This window comes from Ambystoma mexicanum, chromosome 2q, assembly GCF_040938575.1.
Source record: "Ambystoma mexicanum isolate Mex_15411 chromosome 2q, UKY_AmexF1_1, whole genome shotgun sequence".
Classification (NCBI taxonomy): Eukaryota; Metazoa; Chordata; class Amphibia; order Caudata; family Ambystomatidae; genus Ambystoma; species Ambystoma mexicanum.
In genome coordinates this window covers 1,270,847,822-1,270,860,054 of record NC_090924.1, presented here as the reverse complement: position 1 = coordinate 1,270,860,054, position 12,233 = coordinate 1,270,847,822, and the positions used below count along the sequence as shown (strand labels likewise).

The following is a 12,233-nucleotide window of genomic DNA, read 5'->3' as shown; positions in this document are numbered from 1 at the left end:
AACTTTTTTCATTATGGGCACACTAGCAGGTGACCCATGCTTGTTGCTCTAATCTTCTTTCATTCTGGGCATACTAGCAGGCGACTCATGTTTTCTGCTCTCATCCTCTTTCATTCTGGGCATACTAGCAGGTGACTCATGTTTGCTGCTCTCATCCTCTTTCATTCTGAGCACACTAGTAGGAGACTCATGTTTGCTGCTCTCATTCTCCTTCATTCTGGGCACATTTGTAGGTGACTCATATTTTCTGCTCTCGTTCTCTTTCATATTTGGCACACTAGCAGGTGACTCATGTTTGTTGCTCTCATCCTCTTTCATTCTGGGCACACTGGCAGGTGACTCATGTTTGCTGCTCTCATGCTCTTTCATTCTTGGCACTTTAGCAGGTGACTCGTGTTTGCAGCTCTCATCCTCTTTCATTCTGGGCAGGTGACTCATGTTTGCTGCTCTCATGCTCTTTCATTCTTGGCACTTTAGCAGGTGACTTGTGTTTGCAGCTCTCATCCTCTTTCATTCTGGGCGCACTGGCAGGTGACTCATGTTTGCTGATCTCATCCTCTTTCATTCTGGGCACACTGGCAGGTGACTCGTGGTTGCAGTTCTCATCTTTTTTCATTCTGGGCACACTAGCAGGAGACTCATGTTTGCAGCTCTCATCCTCTTTCATTCTGGGCACACTAGCAGGTGACTCATGTTTGTTGCTCTCATCCTCTTTCATTCTGGGCACACTGGCAGGTGACTCATGTTTGCTGCTCTCACACCCTTTCATTCTTGGCACACTGGCAGGTGACTCATGTTTGTTGCTCTCATCTTTTTTCATTCTGGGCACATTAGCAGGTGACTCGTGTTTGCAGCTCTCATCTTTTTTCATTCTGGGCACACTAGCAGGTGACTCATGTTTGCTGCTCTCATCCTCTTTCATTCTGGGCACACTAGCAGGTGACTCATGTTTGTTGCTCTTATCCTCTTTCATTCTGGGCACACTAGCAGGTGACTCATGTTTGTTGCTCTTATCCTCTTTCATTCTGGGCACACTATCAGGTGACTCGTGTTTGTTGCTCTCATCCTCTTTCATTCTGGGCACACTGGCAGGTGACTCATGGTTGCTGCTCTCATCCTCTTTCATTCTGGGCACACTAGCAGGTGACTCATATTTGTTGCTCTCATCCTCTTTCATTCTGGGCACACTGGCAGGTGACTCATGTTTGCTGCTCTCATCCTCTTTCATTCTTGGCACACTGGCAGGTGACTCATGTTTGTTGCTCTCATCTTTTTTCATTCTGGGAACATTAGCAGGTGACTCGTGTTTGCAGCTCTCATCCTCTTTCATTCTGGGCACACTAGCAGGTGACTCATGTTTGCAGCTCTCATCTTTTTTCATTTCGGGCACACTGGCAGATAACTCATGTTTGCAGTGCTCATCTTTTTTCATTCTGGGCACACTAGCAGGAGACTCATGTTTGCAGCTCTCATCATCTTTCATTCTGCACACATTAGCGGGTGACTCATGTTTGCAGCTCTCAACTTTTTCATTATGGGCACACTAGCAGGTGACCCATGCCTGTTGCTCTAATTATCTTTCATTCTGGGCATACTAGCAGGCGACTGATGTTTGCTGCTCTCATCCTCCTTCATTCTGGGCACACCAGCAGGTGACTCATGATTGCTGCTCTCATCCTCTTTCATTCTGAGCACACTAGCAGGAGACTCATGTTTGTTGCTCTCATCCTCTTTCATTCTGGGCACACTAGCAGGTGACTCATGTTTGCTGCTCTCACACCCTTTCATTCGTGGCACTTTAGCAGGTGACTCGTGTTTGCAGCTCTCATCCTCTTTCATTCTGGGCACACTAGCAGGTGACTCATGTTTGCTGCTCTCACACCCTTTCATTCGTGGCACTTTAGCAGGTGACTCGTGTTTGCAGCTCTCATCCTCTTTCATTCTGGGCACACTATCAGCTGACTCATGTTTGTTGCTCTCATCCTCTTTCATTCTGGGCACACTTGCAGGTGACTCATGGTTGCTGCTCTCATCCTCTTTCATTCTGGGCACACTAGCAGGTGACTCATATTTGTTGCTCTCATCCTCTTTCATTCTGGCACACTAGCAGGAAACTCTTGCTTGCAGCTCTCATCCTCTTTCATTCTGGGCACACTAGCAGTTGACTCATGTTTGTTGCTCTCATCCTCTTTCATTCTGGGCACACTGGCAGGTGACTCATGTCTGCTGCTCTCATCCTCTTTCCTTCTTGGCACATTAGCAGGTGACTCGTGTTCGAAGCTCTCATCCTCTTTCATTCTGGGCACATTAGCAGGTGACTCGTGTTTGCAGCTCTCGTCCTCTTTCATTCTGGGCACACTAGCAGGTGACTCATGTTTGCAGCTCTCATCTTTTTTCATTCCAGGCACACTAGCAGGAGACTCATGTTTGAAGCTCTCATCTTTTTTCATTCTAGGCACACTGGTAGATAACTCATGTTTGCAGTTCTCATCTTTTTTCATTCTGGGCACACTAGCAGGAGACTCATGTTTGCAGCTCTCATCATCTTTCATTCTGGGCACATTAGCGGGTGACTCATGTTTGCAGCTCTCAACTTTTTTCATTCTGGGCACACTAGCAGGTGACTCGTGTTTGCAACTCTCATCCTCTTTCATTCTGGGCACACTAGCAGGTGACTCATGTTTGCAGCTCTCAACTTTTTTCATTCTGGGCACACTAGCAGGTGACTCGTGTTTGCAGCTCTCATCCTCTTTCATTCTGGGCACACTAGCAGGAGACTCATGTTTGCATATTTCATCCTCTTTTATTCTGGGGAGACATGCATGGATGCATCTCCCCTCCTCTTGCATTCTGACACACTATCAGGAGACTCAGCACTGAATATATTGTGCTGAACAGCCGCGCAAGGACTCAAAATTAATCTCTTGTTCCTTTTCGAAGTTCAAATAGTTATTGTCCGAAATTGTTTTTGATTGCAACAAATCCCTTTTATTGAATCAGCCGACACATGTTTCAACCTATCGGTCCTTTTTTCGAGGCAAATTATTGTCTGTATACCAAGCCCTGGCTGTAACAAAATGGTCCCAGAAGATTCTAATACCATACACCTACCCTGGATGGACGATTTATGGGAAGGCATCCAGTGGCAAGAGGGCTTTCTCAGGTACTGACTGAGTGCATGATGTATCGTGTCTTGTTTTCTTAGATAATTGCTATATAAACCGTCTGAAATGAATGGTTTCTAGTTGTAACCCAGATCCTCACTCTTCACAGTGCACAATGTATCTTTCAGGGAGAGAACAGCAGAGGTGGAGTTATGGAACATTAGCTACCAGCCCACCACAAGGCTCCGGCCACACATTGTATTTAGCGCATGCACAGATTGCTGTGCATGCACAATCTGGTTACTGTGGGTTTTATTTGTGCAGGAATCTACTGTGCATGTGTGATCTACCACTAAGGTGCTATTTGTGAACTTGCGGTCACAATGAGGCTCATAACAACGTGTACTGGCACCTTTCCTGACCGGCAAACTACAAGTCTGCCGGTAGGGGCTGTGATCTACCGGCAGGCGTGACCTGCTGGTAGTTCAGGCCTTATAGGCAGACAATGAATGCCATCACCAGCACTGGTATTACCGGTGCCAGTGATTGCGGCATCGGGACTCCATGGGACTGGGGATTTACTTGCGTCTCGGCCACCCGTAATATCCCATAAACGCTGGGATAACGGGCAGAGATGGTACAGTAGTCCCCCAATATCCTGCCAGAATTACCGACGGGATACCGGGTGACTTGTAATGAGCCCCAATATCTTTTCCAGTTACTTGTACGCTAAAGACAGTTTTTTATCGGGCACCTTGTGAAGCGCAGTCTGCAAATCTTACAAAATGCTACACCTGGAGGGATCAGGGGGGTCCTGCAAAACCTTGGATGGACCATAGGGGGATATGGTTACAGTCAGCCTGTTAACGAATGTGTACTGACGTCGACACCTTTTGCGATCACCGAAGAATTTCCAATTTTTCACATTGAATTACTTTAATCCCCCCAAAACAAATTAGACCGGCAAATAACTCATTTTTATGTGAAAAGAATATCAGCAGAAGCAAAACAGGATCCTCTGGGGCTCAGGAACCGCTGGTTCATTGATTCATCCAATCAAATGCGCAGCACACACAGGGATATTCCTGCTGCTGGCTCCTTTAGTGTGTTTCTGAGGGATATCATCACTGTTTTGATGTTGGAAGCCATTTGTATGTTTGGAGTGATAACAAGGGGTTTTACATGTTAATGGAAATGTGTATCTGCAGATAAAGAGGGTACCACCTAATTCAGGGAGTTAGTGCTACCACCTTTGGCAGGTAAGAGAAGTGAACCACAAACCAATGTCATGATTTGGCCAGGATCACACAATTTGGTTAAGTGGGGAAACCGGTGCTACATTTCAGATCGCCTGGCGTTGCCGATGATAACCTAGACTCTTGAGCAGATCTCCACCTGTAAGGAAAACTACAGGTCACATTAATGATTTTTTTAGGGAGATCTGAGTTATTTTGTGAGCAAACAGGTGAAAGAGGAAGAGATCAAGCGAGTGAGGGGGTGAGCGAGTGAGCGAGAAACCTAATTGCGTCAAGGACCTCTTTGAGACAAGGATAAAGGATTAGAGATTCATGGTGATCCGAATCCCTGCAATAGTCTCAGAACTGTGAGGGAAACTGAGAAACAATGCCACGCACCCACACTGCCCACGGCGCCCCTTTTACCCTTCTCTGTATCTTAGATGGACCCGATCAGCACCTCTTTCCATGCACACCACAGTAGGCTGCCATCTGCGCCCACAGGGCAGATGAACACTGCGCTGCGCTGCGCTGCGGTGCAGTCCGCAAGAGATGCTGGCGAAGTCCCCAAAGAAGTTTGATACAGAAGACAAACAGCACTAATTGAACAAGAGAGGCCAGCGAGGGAAGTCAGCTGCTTTTGGCATGAATCGGGTGCCTACAAAGTGCATAATGAGCAGACTGTGCATAATCAACACACGCCGCATAATAATTGTGCATAATCAACATATTTCAGATGAATTGAATTGTTGATGCAGTGATGTGTTCTCTCCGCGCCTTGGCGTTCAGAAACTCCTCCAGCTTCTCCATGACTGCACTAAAAGCCCGTGGGGGGCGCTGCTGGAGCGGGGTGAATGAGAAGATATGGGGCATGGCCCAATATGGATCAAGCTTTAGAAAATCTTATTCACTGCGGAGCATGTAAGGAAGCAAGTTTGCCTACAGGCTTCTTGATTTATATGGAACCCTTTGAAGAACCTTTCGGGAGTGCATCTACTTTTATTATTAGGCTTATTATTCAGCGCGGACCGAACTTTGGGAAGCAACGGAGCACTTTCCAATTATAGTAGAAGAGCACAGTGAGGGAAGCAGAGAAAAGGGGAGCCGGGGGCACGGAGGAGGATGAAGTTGGGCAATTAGCAGCAAGGGATTGACAAGCAACCAGGGAGGGAAACAGTAGGGAGCACTTCACCGAGCCTCAGGTAGAGTGGGGAGTGCAGAGTGTGTGGACCTAGGTGTTAGGTAGGAGGAATTTCTTGAAGAGGAAGGTCTTGAGCTCTTTCCTGAACTGTATAAGTGATGGGGCAAGTCTGATGTTAACAGGGAGGAGGTTCCAGAGAGTTGGAGCATAGACAGAGAAGGCCTGTCTTCTGGTTCTTTACTTCCTGCACCAGTGGAGTTCAAGTCTGCACATGTCCTTACTCCAGAGATGCTGAGATTCCCAGTGAAGTAGCTCGGGCACTTTAGGGGGACAGCCTTGTAGATGATGCATTTTCAATGTTTGGCCCCATTTCAGTTTAGTAACCCACGTCAGTAACTCGAGTTTCACAGCGCCACGACCCAGCTACATTTATTTTCATCATGAGTACGTTCGATACGATGACCTGTAATTGAGGGATATGGTTCAACTAGAACAACCTCATCACAGCCTTCTACAGACCCTCTCAGAGTTACGGTGCCTGGGTTTGAGAAATACTTCCCCATGGACTTTTGGGAGTAGGAATTGTAAACGTTACAATCAGCATACATGCGCACAAGTAGAAAGATAGCCTAGAGCAGTGTGACATAATGGCGCTCCCATCAATTTTCCGACATTGGGTAGATTCACACTATACACACTGAGAAACAGCCAAACTAAGACGTCAAGTATGTTGGTTACAGGTTTCATGTTTCCTTACTCTACACTATTAACCCATTAGGTTAAGTGATAGGTTAATACATACCTATGAAACTTATTCTAACATACTCGCCCTGATTGCAGTCTCTAGGCTGCTTCCCCACAAGCTCTACGCACAAAAAACCATGTCATGTTGCGTGACGCACGCTGCGTCATCCTTCAGGGGAAACTGAATGGAGCATAATCAAGGAGGCCCCTCTGGACTGCAATGTGCAACCCCTGGTCTCTCTGCTCCGCATGGCATTTCAAAGGCAGTGGTGTTGTGGCCTGAAGAATGACGCTAGGCTGTGGTGAGGTTAATGTCTTCATTGACCTTGTGAAAGGGTCGGTGGGGCCTAGCACAGTGCAGATGTGCACGGGCCCCCCGAGCAAATAAAACACCAAGACGCCAGATAGCAGTGTCACTCCGGGAATCCCGTTTGCACAGGCTTCCTGACCTTTTATTTCCTTCTTTGCGTGAGGACGTAACCCGTCATCACACCCGTATAACCTTTCCTCTACACCACATCCCTCCACAACTTGCATGGCGACGACGGCTGACTGCATGCAGCCAGGCATACAGATATGGGCAATGAAATAATAAACATAAAGTAATCTCACAGTTTGTTGGTACACGCCGTGCAGGACAAAACCCCTCAATTTCGTTGAGGGCTACAGCTTTTCTCTCATTGGGCATTTGGAGGTGCTCCATCGGGACGATCGACAGAGCCTCAGTATGGTCTGGGCCAGAATCGAGGTGGCTCTGACTTGGGGACCCAGGACTGTCTGTAGTTTCCTCCTCCTCGTGGTGTCTTGTCTGCCTTGGCGTCTCGGGGGTGGGTCAATTTGTGTAGCTGTTGTTCCGCCGGCTGGGGCTTCTTCTCTGGGTGGTGGGTGGTACTCGTCGGAAGTGAGAGGCGTTCTGTGTTACTATCTCTTGGCCTCTTCTTGCGGTCACCATCCCATGGTCCTTGTCTATTACTGTTCACGGGGTCGGTACGTAGGACAGTGCTAGTTTTGTCGGGTGGGACCGGTTCTTGACTAGCACCATGTCCCTTGGGGCAAAGTTGCAGGGTGTGGCTCGACGGGCTCATCTCTCCTGCTCATTCTGTGCTTGTCTTCTTCGATTTGTTCATGGTCTACGCCTGGCGTGGTCCCGCCGGGGTGTATGAGCATCCCAACTTGGATGAGGGTTCCAAACATGAGGACCGCTGGAACGACAGGAGTTGATGAATGGTTTGTCTGCCAATATGTCAGCAGGAATCGATATACTTCTGGTAGCCACGGGGCTCGCTGGTCTTTATCAATGCGCATCACTTTGTTGAACGACGCCACAAAGCATTCCACGTACCCATTTGCCTGAGGCCAATATGGGGTGATTCTGTGATGTTGAATGTTCTGGGTGTCCAAAAACCCTTGCAACTCTCGCCCTTTGAATGGGGGCCCATTATGACTTTTGAGCTTGTTGGGTATACCATTACTGTGATTTTCTTTCAAGCAAGGTGATAACCGACATCACGTCAGTGGACCGGACTAGTTCAACTTCAGGATAGCTGCTGTACTCATCGACTGCCACGAGCAAGTATGCCTCGTTGGCAACCGAACAGAAGTCCACGCTGATTGTACACCACCTCTGCCGACTGTGTGGTGGATTTGGGTGGTCCTCGTCATTGAGACCCCGTGGCGTGCAGCACAGGACCCAAATAGGGCCAACACTTTCTGCTGCATGTTTGGTATACACACGCGTGACTTGAGGAATGCTTGCATTTTGATAATGTCTTGATGGACTTCGTTGTCCAGTCTTAGTGCCCGCTCTTCTAGGGCTGCTGGCAGAACTATGCGATGTCCCTTCAATACAATCGCCTCCGGGAAGATGGAGAGTTTGTTGCGCACACCAAAGAGGTTCTGAAAAAGATCCTGAGCTGCTGGTGTTCGGTGGGTCATTGCAACCAGGAAGTCTTTCCAGTCACACGATCTGACGGACTACAGTGTGCGTTGCAGGCATGGGTCTTGTTCTCTCTCACTCTGAATCTCTTCCAGCTTCATGCACTTTGGGTGGGCGCATGCGATCACATGACAGGCATGCTCATCTGTCTCCTGTTCTGCCGCGTCTTGCTTTGCTCTGGTGGCTGGTTTGATTTTTTATTTACAGTAGTGTAGACACATGTCTAAGGTGGTCAGCCGACACGTGTTTCGACCCCGAATGGTCCTTCTCAAGGCAAGATGAGTTATAGAGAGGGGATGATGCCACGGATAAATAATCCCTGAATGCCAAGCAAAGTGAGATCCCTCACTCTACATCCGAGACTCCACGGGATCGCAGGCATCAGCCTTGAACTACGACAGACCTGACCTGGGAAGACACCGAAATATGCAGACTAATTGGGGAACTCAAGGGGTAACATCTCCTCTCTATAACTCATCTTGCCTTGAGAAGGGCCCTTTAGGGTCGAAACACGTGTCAGCTGACCACCTTAGACCATGTGTCTACACTACTGTAAATAAAGATACAAACTTGAAATACCGCACCTAGCGTGAGAATCTCTGTATACATAAGATTCACTAAGCACTTGAAATTGCAAGGTAACCAGGACCGCCCACTATTCCCTAACCAGTGGTGTGGGTTCACCTCTACCAATCTGTGACCTTGCACTGGGAAATCGAGATCATCAGACCCAATACCGAGCCCAGCACAGGAGTGTTCATACCTAGAGCCCAGACTTTCTTTTTCCCACAATATATATATATAGTCTGTGTTATTATAAATGTCCTCTCAGGAGGAGCGCTGGGGTGCTGCTGCTTCGCTTAGCCCGTGCTCTGAATGGTGCGACGCAGGAAACTCCATCTGCGCATGTTGCTTGGGTCTCGCGAGAGCGGGCGGCCCGGCATCTCGTGGGACCTGGTCTCCACAATTGGCCATAGGTGCACAAATTAAACATGTCTCCCTGAACTAAACCGGAGTCTCCAAGTCAGATCCTCAGGTGCCCCATCAAACCAGGTTTGCGGTATACCAAATGGCTATGCAAGTAACTCATTCAATTCTCCGTACTGAAATGTATTTTGTCCGGATACCCTGAAGAGTTGGTATGGATTTCACTTTTGAGGACCCCATGTCTGAGAGCAATGGGCTGTGGCATTATCCTTTCATAAAGGGCACCAGCGATCAAGCAGGCGCTACAGGCTTCTGTCCACTGCAGATCTGGGGCGGGCATCAGCCGATGACCCAGCTATGAAAATATGATGCTAAGACTTGGCCACAACCTCAGTTGCTAGGAAACAAGAACCATTCCAGGCACTTGCTGCCTCTCTCCCTTCCCATTATTAAATACTATTTCAAACGTAAAACCTTACTCTTTTATGGGTTTTAGAGTCCTCCCAACTTGGGTAAATTGAGGAACAGGCCCACAGAAAGATAAGGTGATTTGCCGAGGATAGCAGGGTTTGGTAAAATGGGGAAGCTGGGAGTAGAAGTCAGGTCTTCTGATTGCGCAATCAGTCAGCACTTAACCACTAGACATCCACACACACACACAGACACATGCATCCATGCATTTAACCATACACACATACCAGCCCGCATTTCCACATCTCCGCCCCGGTCTTCTTCACTACCCTGGCTACCAGCCCCCGCTGAGTGCTGAAGAGCACGGTTGCAACTGGTTGGAACTTTTGCATGGAGTAGAAGCAGGCTTCCCCGGAGCAGTGTTGACTTTCTGCCATCATTCAGATTTTATCCACCAATGGACCACTTGTGGCGCGCATACAGGCTCTGTTTCTCCTTGGTGGTCTTGCTTGTGCTCAGTCTGCTCCTCTGTGGCTGGAGTGCCGCGCGCGCAAAAAGACTCTGTTTCTCCTTGGCGGTCTTGCTTGTGCTCAGTCTGCTCCTCTGTGGCTGGAGTGCCGCACGCGCAAACAGACTCTGTTCCTCCTTGGCGGTCTTGCTTGTGCTCAGTCTGCTCCTCTGTGGCTGGAGTGCCTGTAGATATAAATAGCCCTTGTTACAAGTGCCGGGTGTTTTGTGGTTTGCTAATGCTTGGTCCTCTCGAGGCCCTTTTTCCATTATACGAGAGGAAACCTATTGTCCTCAGTCTGTGCGCCTGGTGGGATGCGAACAGCCGGGTGCACTAAGGCAGGGCTGCAAGATCTGGTCAGGATTGCGTAAGGAACATGGCAATGGGGCTGGCAGCGCGCAGCGGGAAAGAAGCAAACGTGATCATCACGAATTAAGAGACCCATTAGGGCCAAAGAAATGAAGAAATGTGATTATGACCATGTGCAACGATGACTGAAGTATACAATCTAGAGTCATTCTTTTGTACGTTTTTCACCATTCCCAGATAATTACTTGAATTAAAGAAAAGCATGAATTCAAAAGAAGAAAAATATTAGGGAAAGGTCTAGTCATATTTTTTAGCAATAGCTTTCTGAATAAACAATTGCTGATGAACTGGGAATAATGGGAGTTTACATCGGTGTTGTAAAATTCAACATATTGGGCCTCATTACACGGTAGGCGGTAAGGGATTACCGGGACCGGTAAGGGCACGGGTGCCAGTAATCCCTTACCGCCCTACTACGAGGTCACTTAGCGGGTCCCGTCCTTAACGCCTGGTCTGACCAGGTGTTAAGGACGGGACCCGCTCAGGGACCTCAGAGCTAATAACGGCACCGCAAACTGCGCTACCGTTATTAGCTCCTTCCCCATTCCATTGAGCCCTATAGGGGCTCAATGGAATGGGGAATGGTTCCCAGAATGGGGACTTACCGGGTCCTCCAAGGTCGGAATGACCCGGTAAATCCCTATTCCGGGAACACAGACCCAGAATGCGGTAAGGGGGTAGCCATGGCACTAAAAGCGCCATGGCTACCACCTACCGTGTAATGAGGCCCATTGACTGCTATTTAGTGAGTAAAAAAGGCAATGTATTAAAATATACAAAAAAAAGAAAAAAATATTAAATTGCTGAGACTTCAATTCAGTATTTAAAAAAGGATTTTCGTCCTTCTGACATTCATCATACTACATTTCTCCTATATCTGCCGGTGTAAAACCGCGTGACCACTCTTTAACAAACTGATGGCTGCTCTCACTGCATCCTCCCACTGACCTGACGAAGACCGTGCATTTTCCTTTTCAATAAAAAATAAAATAAAAACATACCTTTGGCTTCTTTCCTGGCATCCTCTTGAGTTCCCGGCTGACGGGCCAATTCTGAGTTGCGTGCAAACGTAATAAAGTGTTCTTCCGTGAAGGAGGAACACTTTACTTACGAACACCATATTCTGATAAAGAAAGGATGTGGGGCAGGGTCATGAAAGCCTCGGCTTTTGCATTTGCCTGATGTATGACTTGACAACAGCACTAGCTACCGTCAGGAATGCAGGACAGCCACCTGGAGGGGATTCGCCTCCTAGCAGCACTGGTTTAGCAGGACCAAAAAAGGAGTTAAAATACACCACCTTTGAGGTGCTGTTAAACTCCACTGCACACGTTTTCCCTGTATAAATATAGCATTTCTTAGACAGCAGCACCACTTTTGTCTTTTAATGAAAGTTTAAGAAAACTTTCTCAAATTAGAAAAGTGGCAGTCTTTTGAGAAATGCTCGCTATGTCACTGGAGCACATGTTTCACCCACAATGTGCGATTGTGCAGCTTTTGTTGCTGGAACGCACATCTCCCCTCTGATATTTCCGCCCACTTCAAAATGGTGCTGATGGAAACTGGAGGGGAGAATGTCGGCTTTCCACACTCTTATTGTCATGAGCTCAAAATCGGCCCGTGAGTTATCCCACATTCGCCACCTCTTCTCTGTAATGATCATAGAAAGAGGACGGCTGTGAAGTACTTCCCTTTATTTCCATGCCGGGAGGTGATGGTATCATGGAAAATGCTTCATGCTTTCAGTGCGCTTTGCTCAGGAATGAAAGAAGTTCTTCAGTAATGTCACAACTCTTTCACCCTATGTATCCCAGACATCATGGCAGCGTGCGACTACAAATACACACTGCTGAGAGGG

General features: G+C 47.8%; 1 protein-coding gene across 4 annotated transcripts in view; it reads left to right on the top strand.

The window, feature by feature from the left end:
* Positions 1-12,233, top strand: part of LOC138570086 (diacylglycerol kinase delta-like) — a 1,083,011-nt gene that overhangs the window by 394,092 nt on the left and 676,686 nt on the right. The window lies entirely within an intron of this gene.